This window comes from Zea mays, chromosome 5 (assembly GCF_902167145.1).
Source record: "Zea mays cultivar B73 chromosome 5, Zm-B73-REFERENCE-NAM-5.0, whole genome shotgun sequence".
NCBI lineage: Eukaryota > Viridiplantae > Streptophyta > Magnoliopsida > Poales > Poaceae > Zea > Zea mays.
Window position 1 is genome coordinate 15,458,218 of NC_050100.1, and position 17,074 is coordinate 15,475,291.

Here is a 17,074-nt window from a genome sequence, read left to right on the forward strand (position 1 = left end):
CTCTACAACAATAACCCATAAAGGGTTATATACACTAAATCTAGCAATATGTGACCCCCTCTCTTCATCCAGCAGTGGACGCTAAAAGACCTTGTAAAATATTGAAGCTCAAGAACACCTCTAAATCTAGAGGCTCCTGTACAACATGCTTTCTTTGGTTGTAGAGGCAACAACATACTGTTGGGTATGAAAGGGAAATATGGTTAAATCTTTTCCTAAATGATTTTGGTGATTGAAATGTCCAACACAAATAATTGGACTAACTATTTTGCTCTAGAATATATTCTACATGTGCTAAAGGTTCAACACAAACTAATAAAAGGAAACAAGTTAGGGTTCAAAAGAAGGGAGCAAAATAAACCGAAGAGAACCCTGGTCTGGCGCACTAGACTGTCCGATGTGCCACCGGACAGTGTCCGGTGCACCAGGGGCGATCGACTCAAACTCCTCACCTTCGGGTTTCTGGAGAAGCGCTCCGCTATAATTCATTGGACTGTCCGATGCACCAAGCGGAGCAACGGCTCCCAGCGCAACGGTCGACTTCAACGGTCACTGCCAAACGCTACAGTGCGCAACAATGCGCGACAGAGTTAGAGCGCAGAGTCAGCGCACCGGACTGTCTGGTGCCCCAAGATGTCATAGCTCCAACGGTCGAAACCGTCATAACCCGAAACCGTCATAACCGTCCGCTATAAATACCCCCAACCACCACCACTTCAAGCATCCAAGTTTTTCAGACATCTCATTCAATACAAGAGCTAGTGCAATCAGTACAAGACACAATTCAAAAAAAATCAAAACCTCTCCAAGTCCCAAATACACTCCAAACACCTAATGACTAGAGAGAGAGTTTTGCTCGTGTTTTTTGAGCTCTTGTTCTTGGATCGCTTTCTTCTTCCCCATTCTTGTTCTTCAAGCACTTGTAATCAAAGCAAGAGACACCAATTATGTGGTGGTCCTTGTGGGGTCTAAGTGACCCGTTTAATTAAGGAGAAAGCTCACTCGGTCTAGGTGACCGTTTGAGAGAGGGAAAGAGTTGAAAGAGACCCGGTCTTTGTGACCACCTCAACGGGGACTAGGTTCATTGGAACCGAACCTCGGTAAAACAAATCACTGTGTCATCCGTTCTATTTCTTTGGTTGATTTGTTTTTCCCTTCTCTTTCGGACTCAGATTTATTTCTAACGCTAACCCCGACTTGTAGTTGTGCTTTAAGTTTATAATTTTCAGTTTCCGCCTATTCACCCCCGCTCTAGGCGACTTTCAGGGTACACAGGCCGAGGAGACAGGTCACGTACAGCTCGAAACACGAAGGAGCCTACTCACAAAATATTAGTAAAATAAAAAGAAAAATACATAGAGTACGAGATATAGAGGACATTACTGGAGAGAGTAAAAATATAGAGGATAAACTATTTTAAAGTATTATGTAAAGGAATAAAGAATATTTTTTTAGGGCTAGTTTGAGATCCCTATTTTCTTAAGGGATTTCGATTTTCCCAAAAGAAATTTTTCTTGGGATAATGGACATCTCTTAGGAAAATAAGATTCCCAAACTATCCCTTAGACCATCTTCAAAAGTAAGACGCAAATTTGGAGATGCAGTGTTTGAGTCTAAAAGCCAAATTCCATTACGATGACTCCAAGAGTTAAACCAATCAAGCGTATGCATCCTCAAGACAGAAGCGTATGCATCCTCAAGACAGTTGGCTTCGCGCGTTTCCGCCCCTGCAGGCCTGCACTGCCTCGTCAATGTGCATGCAGCTCGTACGCCCAGTGCTGCCTCGTCAGTGTGCCTGCAGCTCGTACGCCCTACGCCGCCGAGCCACAACGCCCTACACTGTCGCGGCGTACCCAGCCGTAGGGCCGCCGCACTGCGTTTTTGCCGCCGTGTCGCGGTCTGTGCTGCCGTATCACGTGTCGCTGCGCTTGCGCGTCGCCATGTTGCCGTGTTCTGTGCCGCCAGCCACACCTTCCCCAAACACGCGGACATAGGACAATAGTTGGTGCGCACAAGATACGTCGAGAAGGAACATACGATGTTTTCGATGGAGGATCGATTGAATGTGTTGAGCCAACCCATTATGGATCAAATGTTGTAGCTTGTTATTTTAATATAAAGGAGCTATTTTTAAAATAGGTCACTAGATGCCTTTCTCTTGGAGATGGCCTTAGGCTATCCACAACGGTTGTCGGTCTTAGACTATTTACAACGATTCTCTCTAAATTTTCCCTTATATGTTACTATGCAGTTACATTATCAAGATTCTATCGTCTACTTTTTCATTTCCCACAGCGGTTCTCTCTAAATTATTTCCTTATATCCATTACAACTATAAAATATAATTTACTACACATACTTTTCATCAATTATTAATTTTTCTTCTAATAACAATTACTTAAACAATACAGTCACAATGTTTAGAGAGCTTGCCGCTGCACTCCACATCTCGTGCTACCACTGTTGTGGTAGGGGAGGGTTTAGGAATCCCTCTCGTTATGCTAAATGTATACATGGTTAGGGGAGTGAGCGTCTCGTCACATGCGCTGTAGAAAACCTTAGTGCTAGTTTAAAAGTACAAAATCGGAGAAGATTGAAGATGCTAAAATCTACTTCATTTTTAATTTTAAATAAAAATGTGATTTTAGTCTCTACAATTATCTTCGGTTTTTGTACTTCCAAACTAGCATTTAGAGGACAGAATTTCCTTATTATTAAACCAGCAAGGAATCCGGCCCCCAGGATCGTCCACGTAGCCAAAAATTCCTTGACCGTTAGATCGTTATCAAGTGGTGACATTCTCTCATGTGTCCGTCGTTTGCAGATTCTTCTAGGTCTCTCCACCTCCCCAGTCTCGCGCTCTCTCTTCCCCGAAAAGCCTGTCGCCTCCGCTGCGCGTCGTCCGACCAGACCCACCGCCGTCCCCCAGTCCCCGGATCTCCTCCGTCCCCACCGCCGTCGCCGACGCACGACTCCAGGTCAGGTCAGGTGAGTCTCTACCATCCCCTCCTCTCCCCGCTCCCCCTCAATCTCGCCCGCCCGCTCGCCCGCTCGCTCGCTCGCTAGGGTTACTTCGCTGTCACCCGCGCGGATCATCGCTTCCCTCCGTGCTTTTCCTTCCTTCCGCTCGCTCCTTCCGTCCACCCTAGCGGTCTCCTAGCGGTCCGCGCCCCGGCCCAGAATCTCCCCCCAGCAAACCCCATTCCCGCGCCCTCCCTTCGCCTGAGCACGGGGCCGGAGCCCCGCCCAGCGCCGTTCCAGCTGCGGCCCAACATTTCGCGCGCTGTTGAGGAAACGTCCTCGGCACCATGAGTGAGGCTGACCTAGAGTTCATCGACAATCCAAAGGCTCGGAGATACATCAAGTCCCTTCCCTAATACCCCTGGTGTTCCCCTCGTAAGTATGTACCCACACGCACACCCTCTTGCCATTGATCTGAGGAGATGCTTCACTACCACCCTGAAGTTGCTACAGCAATAAGCATGTCATGAGAGATTCCACAGCCCCCAGGACATCAGCGGGGGCTCACCTCTTCTTTTTTTGTCTTTGATAAAAAGTCTACTGCTATTAGCCGATTATTGCGGCACCTAGCTGTTATAGTACACTTAATGTCTGCTTGGAACCAATTATGGCGCCTAGCTGTTGTAGTACCCTTAATGTCTGCTTGGACACTTCCGCTTGTGTAAATACGCGCCCAATAAGAGCGGCGTATGGATAGATGCAGCGCGAGCCCGGTCTTATGTATATAAAAAATATAAATGGTTTGTGTTTTCTGATTTTGGAATGTTGGTAGGCCTTATCTCGCCCCTAGTGTTGCTCTAGGTATGCTTGCCATTCAGTAGGGTCTGGGCTCATGGGCTGGGCTGCGCTGAATTTTGGATGCAGTGATAACTTGGTGCAGTTTGGCATTCAGATGAATTTATGGTCTTAATGTTGGTGACTTGGTGCAATAATTCTGAATTCTAATTTTATAGTGGCAGTTAGAAAACTGGTCGTGGTCTTATTTTTTTACTCAATACAGAAGTATAAACTGTCATGTCATTTTAGACTATAATTCAACTTGCTGCGAATGAATTAAAGTCTTTACAAGGGATTGAATTGGATTTTATTTGCGAAAACAGGGACTTCAGGTGGCGATGGGTGATTTGCTGTTTTACTTAGAGATTAAGTACAGTAGTGCTCAACCTGATAGTTTGGTTTCATCGCACTGCTAGGTGCTAGCTTGAGTTGTTCGGTATAAAAAACTTATGATGATTGGTTCTCTTTACAGAAAATTTAATTTCTTTGAGCTGAATTGTGTGTTATACTGGTGAGTTAATCATTTTTATGCGTGTTCTTGGCTCCTATCACAATAGCAGGAGGATTCTTTTTAGGCAAGTTAGAAGGTGTATGGAACTATTTCATGACTGGCATTAGGCGGGAATTTAAAGGCTTTTCTTTGGGTTACCAATTAGAAACATTCTGCAATGTAGAAAAGGAATTTACCTTTTTGGACATTTAAATTGTACTTCATAATGAAAAAGTAAATGAGTCTGCTGTTGGAATGGAATGCCGTTTTTATTTCCCAGTCAAACATAAAGGTGGGTTTAAGCCGAATGGAAAACCACGCGTATAGAGTGCCACGTCATTGTTTTTATTTCAGCCGTTGGATCGCGCCTTAAGGGCCACGAAACATCCAACCTTTCTACCGCGCCCGCGAAACCTTCTAGGAGGTTCCTGTCGTCTCCGTGGGCGCCGTCATGGGTCAATGAAAGGGAATTAGGCTCACACCTAGTCCCTAATTAATTTTGGTGGTTGAATTGCCCAACACAGATATTTGGACTAACTAGTTTGCTCTAGTGTATAAGTTATACAGGTGCCAATAAAAAGACCAAGTATTGAGTTCAACAAAAGAGCAAAGGGACAACCGAAGGCACCTCTGGTCTGGCGCACCGGACTGTCCGATGTGCCACCGGACATGTCCGGTGCACCAGAGGACTCAAACTTCAAACTCGTCACCTTCGGGAAATTCTAGAGGCGACTCCGCTATAATTCACCGGACTGTCCGGTGCTCCAAGGAAGAGCGGCCTCAGGAACTCGCCAGCCTCGGGAATTCATTTCAACTGCTCCGCTATTATTCACCGGACTGTCTGGTGTACACCGGACTGTCCGGTGTAACAGCGGGGCAACGGCTATTTCGGCGCCAACGGCTACCTGCGACGCATTAAATGCGCGCGCTGCGCGCGCAGAGGTCAGGCACGCCCATGCTGGTGCACCGGACAATCTACAGTGCATGTCCGGTGCGCCACCGGACATCCAGGCGGGCCCAGAAGACAGAACTCCAACGGTCGAACCCAACGGCTTTTGGTGACGTGGCTGTCGCACCGGACATGTCCGGTGTGCACCGGACTGTCCGTTGCGCCATCGAACAGACAGCCTCACCAAACGGCTAGTTTGGTGGTTGGGGCTATAAATACCCCCAACCACCCCACATTCAAGTCATCCAAGTTTTCCACTTCTCAACTACTTACAAGAGCTCTAGCATTCAATTCTAGACACACCAAAGAGATCAAATCCTCTCCAAATTCCACACAACGCCCTAGTGATTAGAGAGAGAGATTTGCTTGTGTTCTTTCGAGCTCTTGCGCTTGGATTGCTTTTCTTCTTTCTTGATTCTTTCTTGCGATCAAACTCACTTGTAATTGAGGCAAGAGACACCAATCTTGTGGTGGTCCTTGTAGGAACTTTGTGTTCCAAGTGACTGAGAAGAGAAAGCTCACTCGGTCCGAGGGACCGTTTGAGAGAGGGTAAGGGTTGAAAGAGACCCGGCCTTTGTGGCCTCCTCAACGGGGAGTAGGTTTGAGAAAACCGAACCTCGGTAAAACAAATCCGTGTGTCTCACTTTATTATTCGCTTACGATTTGTTTTGCACCCTCTCTCGCGGACTCTATTATATTTCTAACGCTAACCTGGCTTGTAGTTGTGTTTATTTTTGAGAATTTCAGTTTCGCCCTATTCACCCCCTTCTAGGCGACTTTCAATTGGTATCAGAGCCCAGTGCTTCATTAGAGCCTAACCGCTCGAAGTGATGTCGGGAGATCACACCAAGAGGGAGATGGAGACCGGCGACAAGCCCACTACGAGCCATGGGAGCACTTCATCGGAAGAGTCCCGCACCAAGAGGAAGGAGAAGAAGAAGGATTCCTCCAAACAGAAGGAGAAAAGATCCTCTTCTTCTCACCACAAAGAGAAGAAGGAAAAATCTTCTTCACACAAGTCGCATCGGAAAGGCGACAAGCACAAGAGGATGAGGAAAGTGGTCTACTACGAGACCGACACTTCATCAACATCGACCTCCGACTCCGATGCGCCGTCCGTAACTTCTAAGCGCCAAGAGCGCAAGAAGTTTAGTAAGATCCCCTTACACTATCCTCGTACATCTAGACCTACTCCATTACTTTCCGTTCCATTAGGCAAACCGCCAACCTTTGATGGCGAAGATTATGCAAGGTGGAGTGATTTAATGAAATTTCATCTAACCTCACTCCATAAAAGTATATGGAATGTTGTTGAGTTTGGAGCACAGGTACCATCCGTAGGGGATGAAGACTATGATACGAACGAAGTGGCCCAAATCGACCACTTCAACTCCCAAGCCACAACCATACTCCTCGCTTCTCTAAGCAAGGAGGAATACAACAAAGTGCAAGGGTTGAAGAATGCAAAGGAGATTTGAGACCTTCTCAATACCGCGCACGAAGGTGATGAACTCACCAAGATCACCAAGCGGGAAACGATCGAGGGGGAGCTCGGTCGTTTTCGTCTTCGCCAAGGGGAGGAGCCACAAGATATGTACAACCGGCTCAAAACCTTGGTAAACCAAGTGCGCAACCTCGGGAGCAAGAAATGGGATGACCACGAGGTGGTTAAGGTTATTTTGAGATCACTTATTTTCCTTAACCCTACTCAAGTACAATTAATTCGTGGTAATCCAAGGTATACACTAATGACTCCCGAGGAAGTAATCGGGAATTTTGTGAGCTTTGAATGTATGATTAAAGGCTCAAAGAAGATCAACGAGCTTGACGAACCCTCCACGTCCGAAGCGCAACCGGTGGCATTTAAGGCAACGGAGGAGAAGAAGGAGGAGTCTACACCGAGTAGACAACCAATTGACGCCTCCAAGCTCGACAATGAGGAAATGACCTTAATCATCAAAAGCTTTCGCCAAATCCTCAAGCAACAGAGGGGGAAGGACTACAAACCCCGCTCCAAGAAAGTGTGCTACAAATGTGGTAAGCCCGGTCACTTTATCGCTAAATGTCCATTATCAAGTGACAGTGACAGGGACAACGACAAGAAGGGAAAGAGGAGAGAAAAGAAGAGATACTACAAGAAAAAGGGCGGCGATGCCCACGTGTGCCGCGAGTGGGACTCCGATGAGAGCTCCACCGACTCCTCCTCCGACGAGGACGCCGCCAACATCGCCGTCACCAAGGGCCTCCTCTTCCCCAACGTCGGCCACAAATGCCTCATGGCAAAGGACGGCAAAAGGAAGAAGGTTAAATCTAAATCCTCCACTAAATATGAATCCTCTAGTGATGATAATGCTAGTGATGAGGAAAATAATTTGCGTACCCTTTTTGTCGACCTAAACATGCAACAAAAGGAAAAATTAAATGAATTAATTAGTGCCATCCATGAGAAGGATGATCTCTTGGACTCCCAAGAGGACTTCCTAATCAAGGAAAATAAAAAGCATGTTAAGGTTAAAAATGCTTATGCTCTACAAATTGAAAAATGTGAAAAATTGTCTAGTGAGCTAAGCACTTGCCATGAGACTATTGACAACCTTAGAAATAAAAATGCTAGATTAATTGCTAAGGTTGATTCTCATGTATGTGATGTCTCAATTCCCAATCTTAGAAATGATAATGATGATTTGCTTGCTAAGATTAAGGAATTGAATGATTCTCTTGCTAGCCTTAGGGTAGAAAATGAAATTTTGATTGCTAAGGCTAAAAGTTTTGATGCTTGCAATTCTACTATTTCCGACCTTAGAACTAAGAATGATATGTTGCATGCTAAGGTCGTAGAACTAAAATCTTGCAAACCCTCTACATCTACCATTGAGCACACTTCTATTTGTACTAGATGTAGAGATGTTGATATCAATGCTATTCATGATCACATGGCTTTAATTAAACAACAAAATGATCATATAGCATTATTAGATGCTAAAATTACTGAGCATAATTTAGAAAATGAAAAATTTAAATTTGCTAGAAGTATGCTCTATAATGGGAGACGCCCTGGCATCAAGGATGGCATTGGCTTCCAAAGGGGAGACAATGTCAAACTTAATGTCTCTCCTAAGAACTTGTCTAACTTTGTTAAGGGCAAGGCTCCCATGCCTCAGGATAACGAGGGTTACATTTTGTACCCTGCCGGTTATCCCGAGAGCAAAATTAGGAGAACTCATTCTAGGAAGTCTCACTCTGGCCCTAATCATGCTTTTATGTATAAGGGTGAGACATCTAGCTCTAGGCAACCAACCCGTGCCAAGTTGCCTAGAAAGAAAACTCCTAATGCATCAAATAATCATGATATTTCATTTAAAACTTTTGATGCATCTTATGTGTTGACTAACAAATCCGGCAAGGTAGTTGCCAAGTTTGTTGGGGGCAAACACAAGGGTTTCAAAACTTGTGTTTGGGTACCCAAAGTTCTTGTTTCTAATGCCAAAGGACCCAAAACCGTTTGGGTACCTAAAGTCAAGAACTAAAATTGTTTTGTAGGTTTATGCATCCGGGGGCTCAAGTTGGATACTCGACAGCGGGTGCACAAACCACATGACAGGGGAGAAGAAGATGTTCTCCTCATATGAGAAAAACCAAGATCCCCAACGAGCTATCACATTCGGAGATGGAAATCAAGGTTTGGTCAAAGGATTGGGTAAAATTGCTATATCACCTGACCATACTATTTCCAATGTTTTTCTTGTAGACTCTTTAGATTACAATTTGCTTTCTGTATCTCAATTATGTCAAATGGGCTACAACTGTCTCTTTACTGATGTAGGTGTCACTGTCTTTAGAAGAAGTGATGATTCAATAGCATTTAAGGGTGTGTTAGAGGGTCAGCTATACTTGGTAGATTTTGATAGAGCTGAACTCGACACATGCTTAATTGCTAAGACTAACATGGGTTGGCTCTGGCATCGCCGACTAGCCCACGTTGGAATGAAAAATCTTCATAAGCTTCTAAAGGGAGAGCACATTTTGGGACTAACAAATGTTCATTTTGAGAAAGACAGGATTTGTAGCGCATGCCAAGCAGGAAAGCAAGTTGGATCTCATCATCCACACAAGAACATCATGACTAGTGACAGGCCACTGGAGCTCCTACACATGGACCTATTCGGCCCGATCGCTTACATAAGCATCGGCAGGAGTAAGTACTGTCTAGTTATTGTGGATGATTATTCTCGCTTCACTTGGGTGTTCTTTTTGCAGGAAAAATCCCATACCCAAGAGACCTTAAAGGGATTCTTGAGACGGGCTCAAAATGAGTTCGGCTTAAAGATCAAGAAAATTAGAAGCGACAACGGGACGGAGTTCAAGAACTCTCAAATTGAAGGCTTCCTTGAGGAGGAGGGCATCAAGCATGAGTTCTCTTCTCCCTACACTCCACAACAAAATGGTGTAGTGGAGAGGAAGAATCAAACTTTATTGGACATGGCAAGAACCATGCTTGATGAGTACAAGACACCGGATCGGTTTTGGGCCGAGGCGGTCAACACCGCTTGTTACGTCATCAACCGGTTATATCTTCACTGAATCCTCAAGAAGACATCCTATGAACTCCTAACCGATAAAAAGCCCAATATTTCATATTTTAGAGTTTTTGGTAGCAAATGCTTTATTCTTGTTAAGAGAGGTAGAAAATCTAAATTTGCTCCTAAAACTGTAGAAGGCTTTTTACTAGGATATGATTCAAACACAAGGGCATATAGAGTCTTTAACAAGTCCTCAGGACTTGTTGAAGTTTCTTGTGACGTTGTGTTTGATGAGACTAACGGCTCTCAAGTAGAGCAAGTTGATCTTGATGAGATAGGTGAAGAACAGGCTCCGTGCATCGCGCTAAGGAACATGTCCATTGGGGATGTGTGTCCTAAGGAATCCGAAGAGCCACCACATGCACAAGATCAACCATCCTCCTCCACGCAAGCATCTCCACCAACCCAAAATGAGGACGAGGCTCAAGTTGATGAAGGAGAAGATCAAAGAGATGAGCCACCTCAAGATGACGGCAATGATCAAGGGGGAAATGTGAATAATCAAGACAAGGAGGATGAACAACCAAGGCCGCCACACCCAAGAGTCCACCAAGCAATCCAACGAGATCACCCCATCGACACCATCCTCGGCGACATTCAAAAGGGGGCAACTACTCGATCTCGTGTTGCACATTTTTGTGAGCATTACTCTTTTGTTTCCTCTATTGAGCCACACAGGGTAGAGGAAGCACTCCAAGATTCGGATTGGGTGATGGCAATGCAAGAGGAGCTCAACAATTTCACGAGGAATGAGGTATGGCATTTAGTTCCACGTCCTAATCAAAATGTTGTAGGAACCAAGTGGGTCTTCCGCAACAAGCAAGACGAGCATGGTGTGGTGACAAGGAACAAAGCTCGACTCGTGGCCAAGGGGTACTCACAAGTCGAAGGTTTGGATTTTGGTGAAACCTATGCACCCGTAGCTAGGCTTGAATCAATTCGCATATTATTAGCCTATGCTACTTACCATGGCTTCAAGCTTTATCAAATGGACGTGAAGAGTGCCTTCCTCAATGGACCAATCAAGGAAGAGGTCTATGTTGAGCAACCTCCCGGCTTTGAAGACAGTGAGTATCCTAAACATGTCTATAGGCTATCTAAGGCGCTTTATGGGCTCAAGCAAGCTCCAAGAGCATGGTATGAATGCCTTAGAGATTTCCTTATTGCTAATGGCTTCAAAGTCGGCAAGGCCGATCCTACTTTATTCACTAAAAACTCTTGACAATGATTTGTTTGTATGCCAAATTTATGTTGATGATATTATATTTGGGTCTACTAATGAATCTACATGTGAAGAATTTAGTAGGATCATGACACAAAAATTTGAGATGTCTATGATGGGGGAGTTAAAGTATTTTCTAGGATTCCAAGTCAAGCAACTCCAAGAGGGCACCTTCATTAGCCAAACAAAGTATACTCAAGACATTCTAGCCAAGTTTGGAATGAAGGATGCCAAGCCCATCAAGACACCCATGGGAACAAATGGGCATCTCGACCTCGACACGGGAGGTAAGTCCGTGGATCAAAAGGTATACCGGTCGATGATTGGTTCATTGCTTTATTTATGTGCATCTCGACCGGACATTATGCTTTCCGTTTGCATGTGTGCAAGATTCCAATCCGACCCTAAGGAATCCCACCTTATGGCCGTAAAACGAATCTTGAGATATTTGGCTTATACACCTAAGTTTGGGCTTTGGTACCCTCGGGGATCCACATTTGATTTGATTGGTTATTCGGATGCCGATTGGGCGGGGTGTAAGATTAATAGGAAGAGCACATCGGGGACTTGCCAGTTCTTGGGAAGATCCTTGGTGTCTTGGGCTTCAAAGAAGCAAAATTCGGTCGCTCTTTCTACCGCCGAAGCCGAGTACATTGCCACAGGCCATTGTTGCGCGCAATTGCTTTGGATGAGGCAAACCCTGCGGGACTATGGTTACAAATTAACCAAAGTTCCTCTTCTATGTGATAATGAGAGTGCAATTCGCATGGCGGACAATCCCGTTGAGCACAGCCGCACTAAACACATAGCCATTCGGTATCATTTTCTTAGGGATCACCAACAAAAGGGGGATATCGAGATTTCATACATTAACACTAAAGATCAATTAGCCGATATCTTTACCAAGCCACTTGATGAACAATCTTTTACCAAACTTAGGCATGAGCTCAATGTTCTTGATTCTAGGAATTTTTCTTGCTAAACTTGCACACATAGCTCATAAATATACCTTTGATCATGTCTCTTTTATATATGCTATGACTAATGAGTTTTCAAGTGTATTTCAAACCAAGTCATAGGTATATTGAAAGGGAATTGGAGTCTTCGGCGAAGACAAAGGCTTCCACTCCACTCTACTACTCATCCTTCGCCGTCACTCCGCATCACTCTCCATCTTTGGTATAATCCTCACTCATATGTTTTATTTGCCAAAGGGGAGATAGTAGTTAAACAAAGGGCCTATATTTCATTCCGAGTATCCGTTTTTGGCGATTCATGCCAAAGGGGGAGAAAGTATTGGCCTAAAGCAAAAGGACCGCACCACCACCCTAATTTTAAAATTAATGGTTTTCAAATTGGAAAATTTCAAATTGGTATCTCTTTGTGTTCTAAAGGGGGAGCAAGTAGTATTTTCAAAACTTGATATCTCAAAACCCTCTTGAACACTAAGAGGAGAATTTATTTGAGGGGGAGTTTTGTTTAGTCAAAGGAAAAGCATTGAAAATGCTTCGCAAAATCTTATTCATTTACCTTTGACTGTTTGCAAAAGAACTTTGAAAAGGATTTACAAAAATAATTTGCAAAAACAAAACATGTGGTGCATGTGTGGTCCAAAATGTTAATAATAAAGAAACAATCCATGCACATCTAGTAAGTAACATTTATTGGCTCAATTCCAAGCAACCTTTGCACTTACATTATGCAAACTAGTTCAATTATGTACTTTTATATTTGCTTTGGTTTGTGTTGGCATCAATCACCAAAAAGGGGATATTGAAAGGGAATTAGGCTCACACCTAGTCTCTAATTAATTTTGGTGGTTGAATTGCCCAACACAAATATTTGTACTAACTAGTTTGCTCTAGTGTATAAGTTATACAGGTGCCAATAAAAAGACCAAGTATTGGGTTCAACAAAAGAGCAAAGGGACAACCGAAGGCACCTCTGGTCTGGCGCACTGGACTGTCCGGTGTGCCACCGGACATGTCCGGTGCACCAGAGGACTCAAACTTCAAACTCGTCACCTTCGGGAAATTCCAGAGGCGACTCCGCTATAATTCACCGGACTGTCCGGTGTACACCGGACATGTCTGGTGCTCCAAGGAAGAGCGGCCTCAGGAACTCGCCAGCCTCGGGAATTCATTTCAACTGCTCCGCTATTATTCACCGGACTGTCCGGTGTAACAGCGGGGCAACGGCTATTTCGGCGCCAACGGCTACCTGCGACGCATTAAATGCGCGCGCTGCGCGTGCAGAGGTCAGGCACGCCCATGCTGGTGCACCGGACAATCTACAGTGCATGCCCGGTGCGCCACCAGACATCCAGGCGGGCCCAGAAGACAGAACTCCAACGGTCGAACCCAATGGCTTTTGGTGACGTGGCTGTCGCACCGGACATGTCCGGTGTGCACCGGACTGTCCGTTGCGCCATCGAACAGACAGCCTCACCAAACGGCTAGTTTGGTGGTTGGGGCTATAAATACCCCCAACCACCCCACATTCAAGTCATCCAAGTTTTCCACTTCTCAACTACTTACAAGAGCTCTAGCATTCAATTCTAGACACACCAAAGAGATCAAATCCTCTCCAAATTCCACACAACGCCCTAGTGATTAGAGAGAGAGATTTGCTTGTGTTCTTTCGAGCTCTTGCGCTTGGATTGCTTTTCTTCTTTCTTGATTCTTTCTTGCGATCAAACTCACTTGTAATTGAGGCAAGAGACACCAATCTTGTGGTGGTCCTTGTAGGAACTTTGTGTTCCAAGTGACTAAGAAGAGAAAGCTCACTCGGTCTGAGGGACCGTTTGAGAGAGGGTAAGGGTTGAAAGAGACCCGGCCTTTGTGGCCTCCTCAACGGGGAGTAGGTTTGAGAAAACCGAACCTCGGTAAAACAAATCCGCGTGTCTCACTTAATTATTCGCTTACGATTTGTTTTGCACCCTCTCTCGCGGACTCTATTATATTTCTAACGCTAACCCGGCTTGTAGTTGTGTTTATTTTTGAGAATTTCAGTTTCGCCCTATTCACCCCCCCTCTAGGCGACTTTCAGTCAAGGAGGCCCCCGACCCCCTCTTCAACGCTGCCCTCCAGGAGCTCCGGCTAGACGCCGCCCCCCTAATCTGTCTCCCCTCAGTGACACCGACGTGCGTGGAAGCGTTGCGGCGAACTGCAGGCTATGGGACGACCTTTATGTGGCTGCGCTGTTGCTGGGTGGCGGCAGCCGCGCAGGATGGCGCGCACCGCGGCGCAGTCCATGAATGTGCGTCGCACCCCGCACAGCGACGTCGTGTACAGCACCACCGCCTGCGGCCGGGGCGCACGCGGCTCGTCCGCGAGCTGATGCTGCTGGTGCTGCCGTCGCCACCTGGACGCGGCCGCCGGCCGGTGCCCCGGGTGGTGGTGGTACATCAGCGACCGCGCCAGCTGGAACGGCCTCTTGCCGCCGCCGTCGCAATCATCCATCTCACACGCCGACGCAGCAGCAGCGGCCGGCCGCGCCGCCGCGGGAGAAGGCGAATCCAGGCTGTGGCGGTTAACCGGAGGCGAGGAGAAGGGGGAGAAGGAATACGAAGAGGAAGCGAGCTAGGAAAGCAATCGACGCGAGAAGATCAGAAGGTGGGGGCACCAGAGCCGCACTTTATATGATTTCTTGTGGTGGTGGAGATTTTGACGACTTTCTTGATGCGTTTTTTCTTGGTCTTCGCTCTTTTGGTACGGTAATTAGCAAATTTATTAGGAGATGGTTAAATGCTATTTATTAGTACTATTATATACTAGAAGTAGAAATGATTTGTCTTATGAATGGTTTGCTGATTGGGAGCTTGGAGGCTGTTTAGAATTGTACTGGCAGTGACTAACAACCTTCTTCTGCTTGTGTTGCTTAATTTTGAAGAAATCTTTCGGTTTGAAGCCCGGTTCAGCGAAGTTTGGAAATTACTACTAATCCTTACAAATTTCTCAAAGGAGGTAATTGGCACTTAATTTAGTTGGTCCTTCATTGGCCCACTACATGATGTAATAGTGATTACAATTTTCTTTTGTGCACTGAGTTTATGTATTGCATTTCCTGCTTTAGGTTTGGTTTAATTCAGCTCTTTTCGTTCAAGCTCGTGCAACAGGATGTTTGATCCTTATACAATTTGCTGGCGAGGTAATTGTTACTTGCTTTAGTCTATTATCCATTCCCAGTATTGGTATCAAGGTTTTAAAGTCGGCTAGTCGACTCTAGTCGCCTGAGCACCGATAAGGTGACTAATCGCGATTAGTCGTCGATTTGCTCGATTAGTCGAGCCTAGTCGACTCCTAGTCGTCCTATAGTCGTCCACCTATAAAAGGACCATATGTGTGTGTATATATATCAATATATATGAATATATATAGTTGTAGCTGCCTAGCTAGACTGCAGGACTGCATGAACTGTACCAGTGCCACTGCCATCGTTCTAAGGCTGGGGCAACACAGATTCTGGAAAGATGACTTCAACATTATTAGGTCGCCTCCTATTCTCATATGTAGTGGCACCACAATCAAGTGAAGCACAACTCAAGAGGAGGCCAATGCGGGCACAATACTACTCAGTTAGTGAACAGAGAACACTGAACAACCAAAATATCATAGCAATTACCGTCTGAAGAGGTCCTCATCTCAATCTCTGAATTCTAAACAGAGGAGTGGTCGCCTACTCGCCTGTTCAGCCGCTGAAAAGACAACAGAGGAGGACGAGAACGCGCTGGAGGGGGAGGGGGCCTCTGCAGACTACAACCGACGCACGATGGAGGGAGCGCAACTGCTGCTCGAGCAGAGGGCCGCCAAAGCACAACAGGGCGGCAGGAGAGGAGAGCGGCGACAATGGGTAAGGGACGGCGATGCTAGATAAGGGGTGGCTGAGCTGGGGAAGAGCGCACGCGCAATAGTGCTTACCGTATTGGTACAAGCAGGGGCATAGGGCAAAACAACGTTTGTGTTGTGTACAGATGGTGGGCCGACCCACATAATAGAGGTCAGATTAGTGGCCCAAACAGTCATAACTAGTCGACCATATCCCTAGTCGGACGACTAATCACGATTAGTCGGCGACTAGGACGACTAATCGCTATCTAGTCGCTCTAGTCGAGTCAGAGACCCTACTCGAGCTCGAACTAGCGATAAGGCCGACTAATCGCGACTAATCGCGATTAGTCGGACGACTTTAAAACCTTGATTGGTATACTACATGATTCGTGCTAGGTACAATTTTATTGTGTACACTCAGTTCAAGTATTGCGTGCGCTCCTGTCTTTGCTTCATTTTAAAAGTACAATATCTGCATTTACCCTTTTGAATCGGTTTTACCGATAAGGAAATGTTTGTCGTTTTATTTCAATCTGCTTCCTGAGCTCTTCTCCCTAGCATTACAAGAGAATAATGTTATCAGTTGAAGTGACTGCTGTGCAGTGCAGGTGCCCCTTTCAGTTCTTAAGGGAAAAAATTAGCCAAAACTGTTCTAGTATTGAATGAATGATGATTTCAGTCCATTCTGTGGCCATATTACCTGTTCAGTAGAGATGATGGAAGCAGCAGAATGGTCAGCAAGGTAAGATCTGTCTTCACGGAGATCTGCAGTGGCAGATATGCCTGGATAAATACATAACTATTGTGCTTGCAATATTTAGGCCATGCCAGCATCAACCTTAATTACCTAGTTTGGTTCCAACAAGAACTACAGGAACAGTAGGTGAAAATCGGCGAAGCTCTGGCATCCACTGTACAGACGGTAACCGGCCAGCCACCTCTGCCACGTGGGCGCGTTGGATCCTGACGCCGGCTTTTCTTGTGCTACTCGCAAGGTCCTGACTCCTGATGAAGCAGCCGAAGTTGGACTTGGTTGAGGACTTGAGTAGTACATACTACAGAGAAGCTGCAGATGGTGGTGCTGTTGGAATTTCTGTTTACTAGAGGTTGTTTACTAGGGGTATTTAATCTACGGAATAAATGACAGATTACCATGTTTAACAGATTTTTTTTAGAAAATCTAAAAGGAGCCGTTGGATTACAGAT

At 45.6% G+C, this 17,074-nt stretch overlaps 1 long non-coding RNA gene across 1 annotated transcript; it reads right to left on the minus strand.

Moving 5' to 3' along the window:
• Nucleotides 1-16,377: 16,377 nt before the first annotated feature.
• On the minus strand, nucleotides 16,378-16,810 carry LOC103626017 (uncharacterized). The gene is made up of 3 exons (XR_552668.2): nucleotides 16,716-16,810; nucleotides 16,569-16,633; nucleotides 16,378-16,422 (listed from the first exon to the last, which is right to left on the minus strand). It is a non-coding gene; the product is annotated as an uncharacterized lncRNA (long non-coding RNA).
• Between the last annotated feature and the right edge of the window lie 264 nt (nucleotides 16,811-17,074).